This window comes from Artemia franciscana, chromosome 17 (assembly GCF_032884065.1).
Source record: "Artemia franciscana chromosome 17, ASM3288406v1, whole genome shotgun sequence".
Lineage (NCBI taxonomy): Eukaryota > Metazoa > Arthropoda > Branchiopoda > Anostraca > Artemiidae > Artemia > Artemia franciscana.
The window spans coordinates 274,071-290,776 of record NC_088879.1 but is presented as its reverse complement, the minus strand read 5'-3'; the positions used below and the strand labels follow the sequence as shown (position 1 = coordinate 290,776).

The following is a 16,706-nucleotide window of genomic DNA, read 5'->3' as shown; positions in this document are numbered from 1 at the left end:
CCAACAAGACACTATTGCCGAAAACAAATGATTTCGTAATAATGAACGTTTCAATATCCAGTAATACCGAAATTTTCATCTTAATCAAATTAAAGTAGTGTAGAAAATGTATGTTCTGCTCCACCTAACCCATCCATTAAATTTAAAATAACTTTCAGTCCATCTACATCATTTAATTTCAATTATAATATATTTTTACAATGTTTTATCCCTAAATTCAACATGAAAACAGGTCCATGGAAATAAAATTTAGTCTTATTTTTATGCTTTTCACAATGTGAATACAGGTTATAGACCCCTCCCCATCAATTTCTTCCCTTTTCAACTGGATTCACACAACTTTAAATTAAAATTTGGATATTTTTATAATTTTCCATCCTGAGCTTTAAGATCATAAGAGGTCTTGCAAATTAAGAGTTTAATTACATTCCATTTTTTCTATACTACCAATAAATTTAATAATTTAATATTTAGTGGATAGTTCGACATCAAAATATAAATAACTTATTTTATTTTTTTCTGTCAATAAGCTTTGAAATTAAACCTTTATCTAATTTTTTAAATTTCTTTTCAAGATGAGCTGCTTTAGAATTAAAACCAACCATTTCGCCTCTAAAATGAACATCAAACACGAATTTATTCCCGTTCTTCGTTGCATCACATTTCATTCCTGTAGTCGTATATTCCATTCCAATATCCAAATCTTCTTTCCTATTAATTCAATAATATTTACTTACCATTTTCATTTCACTTAAAAGTTTCTCCATTTATTAATTACTACTACTACTACTACTAATAACTCACTGCAGCACCAAGCCGCCTGAGGCCAACACAGCTACGCACGCTCCTCCTCCAACCTAATCTATTTAAAGCCTCCCTCTTTACACCCTCCCAGGAAGTTCCCATTTCCTTTAAATCCTTATTTAAAGGAAATGGGAACTTCCTGGGAGGGTTATTAATTGCTAATTCTATTTTTATTCAGTGGTCACTAAATGTAAACAGAAGAAAAGAAAAAAAGAAGTATTACTATAATATTGAACCTGAATTAAAAGTAAAATTAGAAAATGAAATCAAAATTAGCCACATGGTAAAGATGAATTCTATAATTGTTTAGTTCATTCAGATTTTTTGCAATGTGTTAATATTTGTGATTTGGTAAAATTTATAATATTTAGTTTACCTGTTGTTGCTAAAGGGAGGGATATATTAACAAGATAAGCTTGTTTTGGTTTTACTTGGTTGTTTTACATTTGCTGGGTTTTTTTCATAGGCATGTATTTTGGGGGTGATACCTGACGCGGGGATGCCATGGATATTCTGTGGTAGCCACAACACTGTGCTGGGTAGAGAATTTAGAGTGGCGAAACCCTATATAGGCCAGTGTATTCTCCTGATGAGCCCTTATGTTGGGTGTTGCCTCTGAATTATTTGTCTATATTATTTTTTCTATTGTTCGGTAAATGACGACTTATACTTATTGACGACATGACTGCCTGTCCATGGATTATTCTTTATGGTTGATTGTGTGTGGCTATGCTGTTTGACCTATGTGATTGTATGGATGAGTAGGGTTAAGGCCTCATTCAAGTGCTGGTCTATATTAATCACTAATTTAGGAAAACAGTCTTCCTTTTCTCCTTCTGTCTCTTTTTTTTTTCTTTTTTTTTTTGTGTTTGTGCTGTAGCATTGGTGATTTCTCTTTTCATGATATTACTGAACTTAATTTTTTTTTAAATCAAAACAGACTTCAAGTTCTGGAAATGATAATGAAGTAAAGAAGAAAGCAAAAATTTATTTCAATAATCAAATAGAAATCAATAAAAAGGATGATTACAGTAATCGACAATTCATTCGAGACATAATTGGCAGACAGAGTGTTAAAAAAGAACGGAATATTGACATTTTGAATTTATTTAAAGATAAAAAACAAGAGAAGTTCTAGATATCCCAGAGTAATAGTTCAAAGAAGAAGAACATGATAGTGATCCAGGCATTCAATGAATTAGATAGAATTTTCTTACAGTTAATATTTCAATGATTTCAAATGGAACTGATTTTGGACCACTTTGACTCTGGTGTTTGAGATTTTAAAAATTTAATGAATGATAGAGATGGTTACAGAGTTCAATTTACAACACTTGTGATATTTTACTCTCAGAAGGATAATGATGAACCCAAAATTATTCATTATCATATCTACTCCTGGAAATTAATGAAAATGGTGACATCAAACAAAGCCATCTAAATAGTAATCACTGGAATATAAAAACATTAGTCACAGAGAATACAGCCAGATAAGGCTTACAATTCTAAAGAGTGGATGGAATTTATTACCAAATGACAAGATTACCAAATTATGTGAGAGACACTCATAAAGATTTACATGAACTTGTAAAAAATAAAAAAAATGCATTAAAAAGAAAAACAATGATAGTAAATGCTTTCTTTCGTCAATACTCACTTATATTCACCCAGGAAATAACAGACAAGTTGATAGACTATCAAAATATAAACCCTATGAAAAAGAATTTGAGTTTAAAGGAATTACTAATTTTCTAATGGATATTCAAGATATTTGTAAATTTGAAAACATATGCAATATTATAATTTTTTATTTGAAATAATTGAAAATAAAGTGGTTAGAGCTCATATTCCTAAAACTAAGATCAATGGAATAACATCTACACATGTAATGAATTTACTCTATTTTGTTAATCATTTTTTTCAAATTAATAAATGATTGTGATTAATAATTAATAATAAATTTAGTATTGCTAAAAATGAAAGTACCTTACTGTATTATAGCTGATATTGAATTATGTAATGAAGAATTTAATCAAAAGAAAGGTAAACAGGCAATTAAACTATCAGAGCAAAAGCCATTTGCTTGTGTATTCTAAGTGTGTTGTTCTTTTGATACAATACAAAGTAAATATTGCAAATACCTTGGTAAAGAGTCTAGCGGGCATTTTGTAAATACCATAACAGAAGTGTGTACAGAAATAGCCAATGAGCATGCAAATAGACAAAGAGATCATGGTTATAACACAAGAACAAGTAAGAGAAAAATGGAACATTACAACTATTAAAAGCTGAAACATTTGTGAAAAGGAAATAGTAAATAATAATCTTATTTAGGTCATGACCGGTTGAATGGTAATATACGTTGATTTACTGATGCATAATGTAAAAAAACTTTATAATTCCTAAACATGTCCCTTTTTTCAAAAATAATCTCTCAAAATATTTCTCTTATTTGTTTCTTAGAGAATTGTACCTAATAATGGTATTTTTGATTCAGTGGAGGGTTTTATATCATTTTGTAAAACAATAACTGTTAATGAATCCCAATACGAAATTTGTTTCATAGATCGACTCCACTCTATGGCTTCATCGTTAGATCGACTTTCTGAAAATGTAGCTAAATGTGAATGTAAAATAAATCGTAATTGTCTAATCAATAATTTAAAGTATAATTCTGATGTAAATTCAAAATACTGAAGAATTCAAAGAAATAATAAAGGAAGAGAGATATCCCTATGAATATATTAATAGCTATGAAAAACAAATGATATAAAATTACCTTTGGTTGACATGTTGTAGTCTAGATTAACAGGAAAAAGTATCTCTGAAGAAGAAAACATAACAGCAAAATCTATTTCGGAACTATTTAAACATAAAACACTATTAAATTTCACCTAAATCATATCTCAAAAGTTATATCTTAATTCTATCAGATGTGGTTGGAATTTTTGGAAACGTATGTATAAACAATTATACCCTAGATCCACTGTACCTCTTCTCAGCACCAGGACTAACATGTGAAGTTTTTCTCAAACACTCTAAAGCTAAAATTCTATTATTTTATAAGAAAGATATGTATACCTTTATTGAAAAGGGAATAAGAGGAGTTGTATCTCAGTTTCTGAAAACATATCCTAAGGCAAATAATAAATATTTGGGAGACTTTAATCAAACAAAATTTTAAGATTATTTATTGTTTTTAGCTGCTATTAATTTATGGTGTTGGGCAATGTCACAAAATTTTCCTGACAAAGACTTAACCTTATTGATATACCCGTCCATCTAAAAGAAAACAGCACCTCAGATTATTTCCAACAATTAAATGATTATGTTCAGTCAGAAGTGAATAAGGATAATGTAGGAGCGATTTCCGAAGTTGATTTAGAATATCCAAGAGAGTTACACAATTTATATAAATACTTACCAACAGCTCCTGAATATTTTACATACAAATTAAGTACAACTTTAAATAATAAAACAAATTGTGTTGTACATAACAAGAAATTTAAATTTTATTTAAAATAAGGCTTAGTATTGATAAAAGTACATAGAATACTAGAATTTACTGAGTCACGCTATTGGAAAGAATTCATCAATCATAAGACTAAACTACGACAAACGGGACTGATTGATTTCGAGAAAGATTTTTTTAAACTAATGAATTATGCTTATTTTGGAAAAACCATGGAAAATGTTTGAAAAAGAGCTAGGATTGGAATAACCACAAGTGACGAACAAAGACTAGAAAATAGGTCAAAAACTATGTCTAGATCGGTAATAATCTTCAGCGAGAATTCCTCGGTAGCCCGAACGGCCAAGTCAAAATTAAATCAAGATAAACCTATTTATCTTGGATTTGCTGTACTAGAGTTATCTAAGTTACTAATGTATGAATTTCATTATGAATACTTGAAACCAACATAAAGTGAAAATATTGAGGTATGTTTTATGGACACGTATAGCTTTATTAATGATATTTGAACCGAGGATTCTTGTGAAGATATTAAAGCTGACCTCCACAAAAAATTCTATATTTCAGATTATAAAAAGATAACCCTTATAACTTTCCTCCAGTCAGTGATAGGTATGATGAAGGATAAATTAATCTAGAACAATAATGTCCGAGTTTGTAGGTTCAAGATCAAAAGCATATGCTAATTTAAAATGGTGAGGATAAAACCTAAGAAAAGAAAAAATTAAAAGGCAACAAAACGAATAAAACAAAACATAAAATAACATTACACAATTATAAAGATTTATCATTCGAAAAAGTGGAAGTATCAGAAACTTAGTATACTTTAAAAGCTACAAGCATAGAATGTTCTTAAAAAACAAAATAAAGAGCTCTAGACCCTAATGACACTATAAGAAAGGTTTTAAAAAATAAATTAAACACGGTACCCCGGGATTTAAACCCTTGAAGCTATAAGCTATAATCCTTGCTATTAGTTTATAAGCTTCAGAGCTATCAGCTTCGAAGCTATAAGTTAAAAGTTTGAAGCCTCAAAACTATAAGCTATAAGCTTCAAATCTATAAGATTCAAAGCTATAAGTTTCAAATATTTAAGCTTCAAAACTTTAATCTTCATAGTTGATGTTTACTTAGAAATAATTTTTATCAAGTAAATGGATGGAAAAGCACCTATTAAAGTGCATGAATGTGGAAAAAATAAAATATTTCTAAAAATAAGCATTTGCTAGCACCTCAATGGCCGTTTCGACTTGATTTGTGATAACTCTGGATGTGTTAAAACCTATTTACTCTTGAACTAGATCAATGATTACCTATACTTTCAAAAAAACTATCGGTATTCTAAAGATCTTGAACAAGATAAATATAAAGATTTAATGGTTAACATGGATGTCTTGGAAGGAAACCTGACATTAATCTTATTTTTGCGAGTAATGATAACAGTGATATGATTTATGTAGGTGACCTAGATCCCAAGGTTCAAAATTATTCATCTTTGACAATTTTGTAACAGAAAAAGATCCGTGAAATTGAAGATATATTCAAAAGAGATAGAAAACGAAAAATATTAATAATCTATACTTCTCAGAGCTATTTTGATACATCTAAAATTATACGATTAAACGGTAACTATTATACATTTTTCAAGTGTTATAATCCTAAAGAATTTGATAGAATCAGACAAAACCATGCATCTGACTTGAAAAAAGGAAATTTGTCAACTACTTTAATGAGGCAATAAAGAATCAAGGATTTTTACCAATTGATTCGAAAACAAATGATGGATTTCTTAAGCACAAAAGGAAGTTTGGTATTCGTTTAATAAAATTTACGTATACTAAATGAACAGTTTTGGAAATGAACAGCTGTATGCAGTTTCTAGACAATTTCGAAAATGTTATAATAAGTATACTTTACATAATAAGTATTTATAATATAGTATTATATAGTTAAGTTATAGTAATATATAGCTATAGTGTATAATATATAGTTACAATATTTTATAGTTATATTTATAAGTATTATAATAGTTATAATAAGTATACTATAATAAGCATGAAATTATCATATTTTATCGGTAGCATAAGAAAAATAAAATATAATTAAATCCTTATTTCACAAGACCTTTTACGATTTTAAAGCTCAGGCTAGGAAATTATATAAATGTCCAAAATTTTAGTTTAAAATGGCTTGAATTCAAATGGAAAGGGGGTAAATTGATGGGTTGGCGTTTTTAGCCCGTATTCACTTTGTGAAAAGTATACAAATAAGACCAAATTCAATTTCCAAGAACTTTTTTCATGTTGAATGTGGGGATGGGAAATTGTAAAAATGTACAACAGTTGATACTAAAATGATGTCAAATGGACTGAAAAAGATGTAAACTGAATGTATGACTTTGGTGGGGTAGAACATAAATTTTATATTCTACCAATTAAACCAATTGGCCGAGTGGGTTGGTGCGCTGGATTCGGGATCCCTTGTCTGAAAAGACGCGGGTTCGAATCCCAGTGTACCCAATTCTTCAGTTTGGGACGGGGGTCAGTGGCGAGACTCTGTAAGCTTAGCCAGAGTCGACCCAGCTCTAAATGGGTACCTGGAGAAATCTGGGGAAGGTAAACAGGAAGGGTGTGCGAAAGCACAGGATGGCTGGCCCCCAACACCCCATTGCACTTCCTGGCTGAAGGGCCAAGAAACGGAGATCAGCACCGCCGGTACGGACTGTAAAGTCTAATGCCGTATCCTTTACCTTTACCTTTTACTGATTTATAAAAGTCAGGAAAAATTCTATCAATAATGTTAAAATTTTGCACAAAGATGGTTTTGAAGGATGAGTTAAAGGCCATTAAAAAGTTAAGTACTGTTCTAAAGGAAAGGAGAAAATAAGGCAAACTTCATTCTTAACATGGCTGGATGTAGGGGAAAGCGTTTTTTCTCCTAGAATGTTGGGATTAGAGGGAAGGGGGTTAAGGGCAATCTGTGTTATTTTAAAATATTAATTTATTTTAGCAGTTGATAGTTAACTTATCATTTTTGCAGGAACTCTCTGTGGATGTGGGGGAGGTGAAATACGTTTTAGACTTAGGGAGAAACAACCGACTATATTTTTAAGTTTTGAACAGCCTCGCTTTTTTGAACAGAATCATAAAATTTAGTTTATTTCATTTATTTAAGGCTCTATGTAGCTTTTTCACTTAAAAAAATTCTGCAACATTGGAGATGGAATCTAAAGTACAGAAATTAAAAAAAAATTAACCAAGGGTCCCCACATAATTATTTATTTGCATGCAGAGACAATTATTTGGTCAGTTTCATTTAAAGATTCATTTAAAATGTACGATCTTTTTAAATATCACAAAAAAACATGTATATAAGCCTCTCTTATAACTTTGGTCATAAAATCCCATCAGACTGGGCAAAATCGAAACGAATTTTGAAAAACTGATTTTGTCAGTTAGAAATTATAGAATGTTATACTCTATAGCCGATTAAGACCCAATGAATAGGATTTTTGTCATTAATAAATGGGTTAAAGCATCGGAAGAAGCAGGATTTGAAGCATAGAATAGTAGACTAATTTAGATTGCTAGGCCAAATTTGAAAAATGTAGACTAGTTGTTTTGTCTCGCGCAGTATGGCTTCGGCTCTGCACAAAAAGGTCTTCATTGGGCATAACATATTAAGATCTAGACTAGCATATGACAGGCTGATTCTGGCAGTGGTACTTTTGAGTAGTCAATGCTTCTAGGCTGGAAAAGAATTCAAAAAGAAAAAATGGAATATATAATTTGATTTCTTAGTTACAGCTATTTTTAAAAATCATAGTTACTGATATTTTTGAAGTATCTCAGTTTTGCCCTAAGCTATGTAAAAAAGCTTAATTATTTTGTCATTTATAATCTTTTGCTGTTTTTTTGCCCCTTGAAATTGGATGCGAATAAATTGTCTAGTTAGACAACCCTTTTAATAATTTGTCTATTATTTTTCAGTACTATTTCCACCAGAAAAAATATGGTATAAGTGAGAACTTAGGTAAAAACATGTCGAAAGATTGGATATTATAATAAATGAAATCTATATTACTCTTCATAAAACTAAAATGTTGTGTGTTTCATAACTGGCCAAAACGAGGTCATTCAATGTCTTTGAATTTTACCAACAAAAATACAAAATTTTTCAATTTGTATGAGTAAAATTTACTAGAAAACTAATTGAGTCCGAGTCTTCTAAACATGTAATTAACATATTTCCAGAATTGGAGAAACAAGGGCTTTCAAATCAGCTACTACACGAACTGATATGAAGTAGGTCTTAAAATTAAATGTCTAGCTCCAGAAATTGCCATCTGATCATAAATAATGCGCTTGTGAATTAAGGTTGGAGTTCCAAATGAAGGGGAATGGAAAAGATTGTTTTTCTTAATATAAAATTTGCCAAACATTATAGCCCGATGCCTTCAAAAATATTAAGCATGACCCCTGAATAGACCTCGATATTGCTCCAATTTATTGGCAGCGCGTGGCAAATGAAGGACTCGCCGGTTTGAATAAATTTCTAACCAGAAAATGGAATTAATTGCTTAAAGGTAGAGGAAGCGGTGGTGAATTTAAAAAGTACGGGGACGTGAACCACAATAAATTGTACATTATATACTTTAATAGCTTAATCTCCCACTTGCAGCATTTCTTCTGATTTCCCGCAACATAGTTTGAATTTATTTGAAATGTCTCGCACCAAAAAACGATTCCCCTTTACAGATCTTAGTTTGTTTTTATATATTTATTAATATTATTCAGTTTTTATATCTATCGCGCGTCATCAGCCGTAATTTGTCATTCTATCGGTTATTCCACCCCTATGGTCTAGTTTCCAGCGTCTTTCAGTTTAATTTCTTTTCTCAATTTTAATCTTGGGAATAAAGATTGGAAGTTTCTTTCTTTCATGTGACTCAATATACCATGAAGCGGCAAAATATTTGAAATATAAAAGATTACAAAGTTTCCTATTTTAAAACTTTTCTTCCTTCATAAAATGTCTTCATAGTATCGTGCATTAACAAAAGATTTAAAATGTTTCGATCCATTATAGCTTCGAAGGAATCAAAAAGTCGATAATATCTATCTTTGTTGATAATATCTTCAAAAGAGAAAAACATCTTTAACCATTGTTTTCGTCTCAAAAAGCTTGTGAAAACGTTAGCGTTAACTGACGAATTAAAGTTAAGAGTATTTCCAAGAAACATTTGATTAAAAGTAATTCTTGAATTTTCGAAAACAAGGCCATATTTGGCTTATTTTATTTTATTGATCACTGTTCAACTTTGACGAAAAAGTAAAACCGAATAGGTCAAACGAATTTTGAATGTTGCTATATCCATTCCCGAGAATTTATTTGGGCTTCAGAAAAAAGATAGGAATAAGATTGAAATCTTGTGTGAAATTCAATCAAATTCTCAACTTTTTGTTTGATTTTGCGTAACGATTTTATATCTTCACTGAGCTTATGCTATAATTAATAACTAGACAAATAAATGTTAAATTTGGTTAAAGAATTTTTAAATTTTACAACTGGATGTTTCACCTTTTCTACTAGAATTTGAAATTGATATCAAAATCAAGTTTAAATTTTGGATGTTCTTAATTTTCGCTGCAACTACTTTGTTTTTTTTTCAGATTCAGCATAATTTTGGACTTTTAGTCCAAATTTTGCCAAATCTAAAAAGTTTGGGGTTCGGACCACCCCTGAGTTGCAACGGTTCTGCCTGCTTGAGTAGAAATGGAAGCAGCATCCGTTTGTTTTTATATGGAATGTGGCTGTCATTGTTGAAATTTTGTCTTACTTAATGCTTCCAAACTGGGTCTAATTTAAATGCTATAAGATATATTTATAAAACTTTATTGTTTTCTTCCTCTTCCCCCAAACGAACTGAATAATTAGCTTCTTCTGCGTTCTAAAGAACACAGAGAAAAAAATTGATTCATTATTGTCATATACACTGGGTTGAAAGGTATGATACTGTGATTACAGGGTTTCATTGAGTAAAAGAACAGGTATCATGAAAACACAGACTTGGAGGAAAGCAAAGGCTATTATTTATTGAATACTAAGAGATTACAAAGTCTTAAAAAATACTCTTGATCTCAATCCTGCCTAATAAAAATTGACTCTATCCCACCTAAAGTATTATTGAAACATGTTAAAATCCCTTCTGTCACAATTTCTAATAATCTTGAGTATGGCAAGCAGGCTTCAAATGTTATATAACAACCAAATGTTTCATTATCTATGTTTAAAGTGTTAAAAAAAGCTTGCTGTCGCTAAGATTCATACCGTGTGTGTCTACTTGTCCTTTGTCAGGTCATTATTAAAATATACATGCCCTATCTGGATCCCGCAATTTCTAAGTGAATTTGCAACAGAAACTGAGTTGGTCCAAAGTGTTTGTTCAGAGCTATTTACAAAGACAGTGTAATCCCATTCTCGTTCCTTTTTAAAGCCGCAACCAATACCATGTTAAAAGAAAAGAGGTAAAAATTGTCCTGTATATCGCTAAATTTGCCATTTTTGATCCCCATACTGAGGACATTTTCCCCAAATTTCACAATCCTACTATACCCCAACCCCCTTGCATATTTTCTTTAGCAATCGCAACTTACTGTCCGATTCACACTGTTACAAAGAGCTTTCAAAAAGCTTTACCCCTTTTTTTCTGAACCACTTTAATAGTTCCTGGTATATACCCTAAGCCAAAATTAACTTTTTCACCCCTTTTCGTAATTGTTTGTGTATAGTCACAATGACCACTCCTTTTTTATCAATTACCGCCTTTTTCTCCTTTTATTTGAACTCTATTTTTTAAGCTAATCTTCGGCACGATGCCTTCTTCAACCATCAAAATTTGTGATTATTCTCCTATCTTTAAAGATTTTGACAGTTTGACTTCAATTGGTTTGATTTTAAAGTGTTTGACTTGGAATATGAATTTGGATTATTTTTCTTTATTTAAGCCTATGATAGTTCAATATTATAAAATGTTATTAAGTGTTATTTTGTTCCCCCTTTTTCGTTTTTGTCATTATTCATATAAAGCTCATTTTAGTTCTTGGACATGGATTTTTATTTTATTGTTACATTTCACTAATTTCTGATAAATTTTCATTGACTGCTTTTTATGCTTGAATGATTTTTTAACTCTTGTCATGCTATCTTGGTTGTTTCTTTGTTTTCCCTACTTTTTCTGGACATTTACAGTGAATTTTAGTCTACTAGAGCTTTTGGTAGTCTTTTGAAAATAAATATTAACTTTTCTCTCTATTTTTACATTTTTACTTGATTACTGAAAAATTTGGCAAATTGTAATAGAATTAAAAAAAACTTTCAGGTTTCGACTCTCTTGTAAATAACTTGTGCCGAAAATCAATGCGTCTCAATTTTCTTAGCAACACTGTCTGTTTTCCAATTTGTTTCGAAAAACAAACACCTTGTCTTATTCTTTTTTGGTTTCTTTGGCTACCAAGATAGGAATTGGCAATTAACGTAGGACAGTTATTCAAGATGGAAGATTCTGCTTCCAACTTTCTAAATACTTGCTTTATTTTGCTATTAATATAAATAGAATTTCAGTTTTCTGTTGTTAGTAGTCAAGGTGTCCTGTTTGGCAATTATATATGTAAAATTCTAGTTAATTAACTTCTTGCTATCTCAGAAAGGATTTAGGTTAGGAAAATGAAACTTTCAGGAATGAATCTACAGACTAAAGTTTGCCCTGGGAAGCTATTTTGAAGCACCCACCTCCACTCCTTCTCCCTTTAGTGGGTCCTGACCTTTCATGACCTTTAAAAATATGTCTATCATAAAAGTGAAGCCTTTCAAAATAGATCTTCTGCTTAATTGAAGTACAACATAATTGTTTTCAGCTTCATAACTTTGCTCAATTCCATTTGATAAGGTTTTAAAGATATACAAATACATTTCCTAAATTAAAAAAAACAAAAAACATTGATATGGCTCAAAATTCTACTCAAATAGTAGGTATTGCATTTTCAGAACTAAAGGCAGAAAAAAAACTAGTAACTGAAAATTAAGGTAAAATGTTGTTTTGTCAAAATTTCAATAGGTATATACCTTTCATGTAGGCAAATTTCAGGGCCCTCTAGGGGGAGAGGGAGTGGAGGTGGGTACTTTAAAATACCTTCCCGGGACATACTTTAGCCTGTAGACCCATCCCTGAAAGTTTCATTTTCCTAACCTAAACCCTTTCCAAGATAGCAAAAAGTCAATTAACTAGAATTTTACCATTAATTCAAAAAACATATTTGAAATAATGGTAAAATTCTAGTTGATTGACTTCTTGCTATCTCAGATAGGATTTAGGTTAGGAAAATGAAACTTTCAGGGATAGGTCTGCAGGCTAAAGTAGCCTATGTCCTGGGAAGGTATTTTGAATTACCTGCCTCTACTCCTTCTCCCTCTAGAGGGCCCTGACCTTTGATGACCTTTAAAAATATGTTTGTTATAAAAGTGAAACCTTGCAAAATAGGTCTTCTGCTTGAATAAAGTATAACAAAATTGTTTTCAGCTACATAAGTTTGCTCAATCCCATTTTATAAGGTTTTAAAGATATGTCAACACATTTCCTAAATTTTCAAAAAAAACGTTGATATGGCTCAAAAGTTTACTTAAATAACAGGAATTGCGTTTTCAGAACTAAAGGCAGAGAAGAAGCAACTAGTAATTGAAAATTAACATAAAATGTTGTTTTTTCAAAATTTCAAACCTGTCATGTAGGCAAATTTCAGGGCCCTCTAGACAGAGAAGGAGTAGAGGTGGGTAATTTAAAATACCTTCCTGGGACATACTTTAGCCTACTTTAGCATACTTTAGCTATACTTTAGCGCTTGTAGATTAAGGTTGGAGTTCCAAATCAAGGGAATGGAAAAGATTTTTTTTTTCTTAATATAAAATATGCAAACATTAGAGCCCAATGCCCTTCAAAAATATTAAGCATGGTCCATGAAGAGACCTCGAAATTGCGCCAATTTATTGGAAGCGCATGCAAATGAAGGACACGCCGGTTTGAATAAGTTTCTAACCAGAAAATGGAATCAATTGCTTAAAGGTAGAGGAAGCAGTGGTGAATTTAAAAAGGACGGGGACGTGAACCACAATAAATTTTACATGATATACTAAAGTAGCTTAATCTCCCACTTGAAGCATTTCTTCTGATTCTTGCAACATAGTTTGAATTTATTTGAAATGGCTCGCACCAAAAAACAATTCCCCTTTACAGATCTTAGTTTGTTTTTATATATTTATTAATATTATTCAGTTTTTATATCTATCGCTCGCCATCAGCTGTAATTTGTCATTCTATCAGTTATTCCACCCCTATGGTCTAGTTTCCAGCATCTTTCAGGTTAATTTTTTTCTCAATTTTAATCTTGGGAATAAAGATTGTAAGTCTCGTTCCTCTAGAGGGCCCTGACCTTTGATGACATTTAAAAATATGTTTGTTATAAAAGTGAAACCTTGCAAAATAGGTCTTCTGCTTGAATGAAGTATAACAAAATTGTTTTCAGCTACATAAGTTTGCTCAACACCATTTTATAAGGTTTTAAAGATATGTTAATACATTTCCTAAATTAAAGAAAAAACAACATTGATATGGCTCAAAATTTTACTCAAATAACAGGAATTGCATTTTCAGAACTAAAGGCAGAGAAGAAGCAACTAGTAATTGAAAATTAAGGTAAAATGTTGTTTTGTCAAAATTTCAATAGGTATTCAAATTTCAGGGCCCTCTAGACAGAGAAGGAGTAGAGGTGGGTACTTTAAAATACCTTCCTGGGGCATACTTTAGCCTATAGACCCATCCCTGAAAGTTTCATTTTCCTAACCTAAACCCTTTCCAAGATAGCAAGAAATCAATTAACTAGAATTTTACCAAAATAATTGTATAAGACAAAGTATTTACAATGGAGTTGGGCTAGAGACTATTTTTTGGTGAATTTTCAAAGTCATAATTATCTAGTTAGATCAAGGATGAAATTCTAGTTCAGGTTTTTTTTTACCTTGGAAAGTAGTTGAGTTAGGTGAATTAAACTATCAGCAATGCATCCAGAGCCATAAGTATATCTTTAGAAGATAAATAAAAGTAGCCACCTTTATTCTTCTTTGCTTTATTGACTTTTCATGACCTTTAACATTCTTGATTGTTTGTATTCCACCATGTGACTATTGGAAAAAATAACTTTATAAGCTTATATAGAATACTTATATCCAATCTCTGTATAATTAAAAACATTTTTGTCATCTGGTTGAAAAATTTTGCTTATCCCTATAGGAGAAATCTATATTTGCCAACTAGTTGACAAGAAATGTTGCCCCAGCTTAACTTTTATTTTCCAACTAGTTGACTTTTAACTTCTCCCCAGCAACACTAAATTATTTCAACCTGCTGGAAGCAAGCATTGCTGTCAAATAGATTTTCAGATCTTTAAAATATAATTAATTAGGGTTACACAAAGGTATGAAACTGAAGCTTAAATCAATTTTCTTTTGCCTCATTTGAGCTAAAGATCTGTTTTGCAAGATTTCACTTTTTTAACACAAAGGGATATTGACTCTTAGACTATGGGAAAAATTAGTTTATAAGATTATATAAGATGGTACTATCCATCCTTTTTATAATTAAAACATTTTTGCCATATACCCTAGTTGGATAATTTGGCCCATTCCTATAGAAATAATCTATATTTGCCAACTAGTTGACAAGAAATGTTGCCCCAGTAAAACTTCCATTTTCCAAATATTTGACTAATAACTTCTCCCCAGCAACATTTAATTTTTCCTACTAGCTAGTAGCAAACATTACCCCTGAAAACAATTCATTTTCTAACTATTTAACTAGTAACTTTTCCCTAAGCAGCACTTAATTTTGCAACTCTCTGACTAATAACTTCTCCAAAGCAACACTTAATTTTGCCAACTAGCTGGAAATAAACATTGCCCCAGAAAACAATTCATTTTTCAAATAGTTAACTAGTAACTTCTCCTCAGCAACATTTAATTTTACCAACTAGTTGACTAGTAACTTGTCCTTAGCAACACTTAATGTTGCATACTAGCTGGAAGCAAATGTTGCCAAGAAAACATTTTTTTTCCAACTAGTTGACTAGCAACTTCTTCCCAGAAATATTTTCTTTTTCCAACTAATAAGAAAGAAACTTACTATATAAACAGCTGTTTTTAGCTATCTAGTTGGCAAGTAACTTTTCCTCAGAATAATTTCTTAGCCAGTGCTGTGAAGAAAAAACAGAAATATAGCCTACTATTCTCAGTCCATGGGTTTGACAAAAATTGGCAGTATGTGCTTTTAACAAAAGTACTATGGCCAAGGTAGATCAAACAAACTGAATTCAGGAGTAAATAGTCTGGAAGCCACATAAGTGAAAGCAGCATGGAAGATAACCTTACCTCAGATTCTCAGATATGCAATTTCATGCAGAAATGACCATTTTTGTGCAACCCACCAATTTCCATCCTTTGTCTGATGCCCATTTCTCTGTTATGATGGCTTGATGCATGCATTGGAATATTTCAACTCACCCATTGAAATGTATCTGTATAAGTGCTTAGAGGTGGCAGATTGTATCTTGATGGATAGGATGTACTGGACTTGATTGGTGTGAACTATTTTGCATTTTTGCTGTATCCATTCTGCAAGAGCCATTTTGCATGATAAAAAGCAGATCTGTGTGAATCAAGGTTAAGCTGAAGCACAATATTTCACCCATCAAATCAACTAGGATATAGGTTAATGAAGGGTGTTTCTATTTTCTTACACTATACAGCATGAACTATTTTGTGGCTAGCCTTAAATCTCAAATTTTCTCCACAACTTTTAATTGCTTAATTTGTCTCTCCTAACTAAAGACTATGCAAATGGGGCCGCCTCTCAGTCATCCCAATTTTTTTTTCTTTTTAATTTTTTTAGTAGATATTTTGGACAGAGCAAAGGATAATTGAATCTATTGCCAGAAAATTGTCCTGAAACTAGCTTTTGTTAAGAAGATTGTCATTTAGCAGACATACATAGAGAAGGGGCATATACAAATGGAATACAGTGTTTGGACTTGTCCATAATTTCCTATATTTTAATGCACTCTTATAAAATGCCTATATTTTGACTAAAAACTTTTTATTCCTATATTTTCAGCTGAAGAACACTAAAAATGTTGCTCATGATTTGCAATTTTTACTGCTTGTTAAGTAAGCCAAGATGTTCTTTTCTTTGCTTTTGACTCTGCTTGTAGACTGTACTGTCTTTCAGTGTAGATTCATTGTTAGTTACAATTGTTGAGCTGTTTGAACTTAACTAATGCTTTTTTTGGGCTTAGTAAGCTGCTTCTGCCTGGGCTATGCTGTTTTG

At 31.2% G+C, this 16,706-nt stretch overlaps 1 protein-coding gene across 5 annotated transcripts in view; it reads left to right on the top strand.

The window, feature by feature from the left end:
* Nucleotides 1-11,720: 11,720 nt before the first annotated feature.
* Nucleotides 11,721-16,706, top strand: part of LOC136037651 (alpha-methylacyl-CoA racemase-like) — a 48,493-nt gene continuing 43,507 nt past the window's right edge. For 2 of the 5 annotated variants that reach the window (XM_065720370.1, XM_065720365.1), the window contains exon 1: nucleotides 11,725-11,820. The gene's annotated coding sequence lies outside the window, so the exon portion shown is untranslated. Of the gene's footprint in view, nucleotides 11,821-16,527; nucleotides 16,547-16,706 lie in introns of those variants that run through there. The other 3 variants (XM_065720366.1, XM_065720367.1, XM_065720368.1) reach the window with 3 other exon arrangements.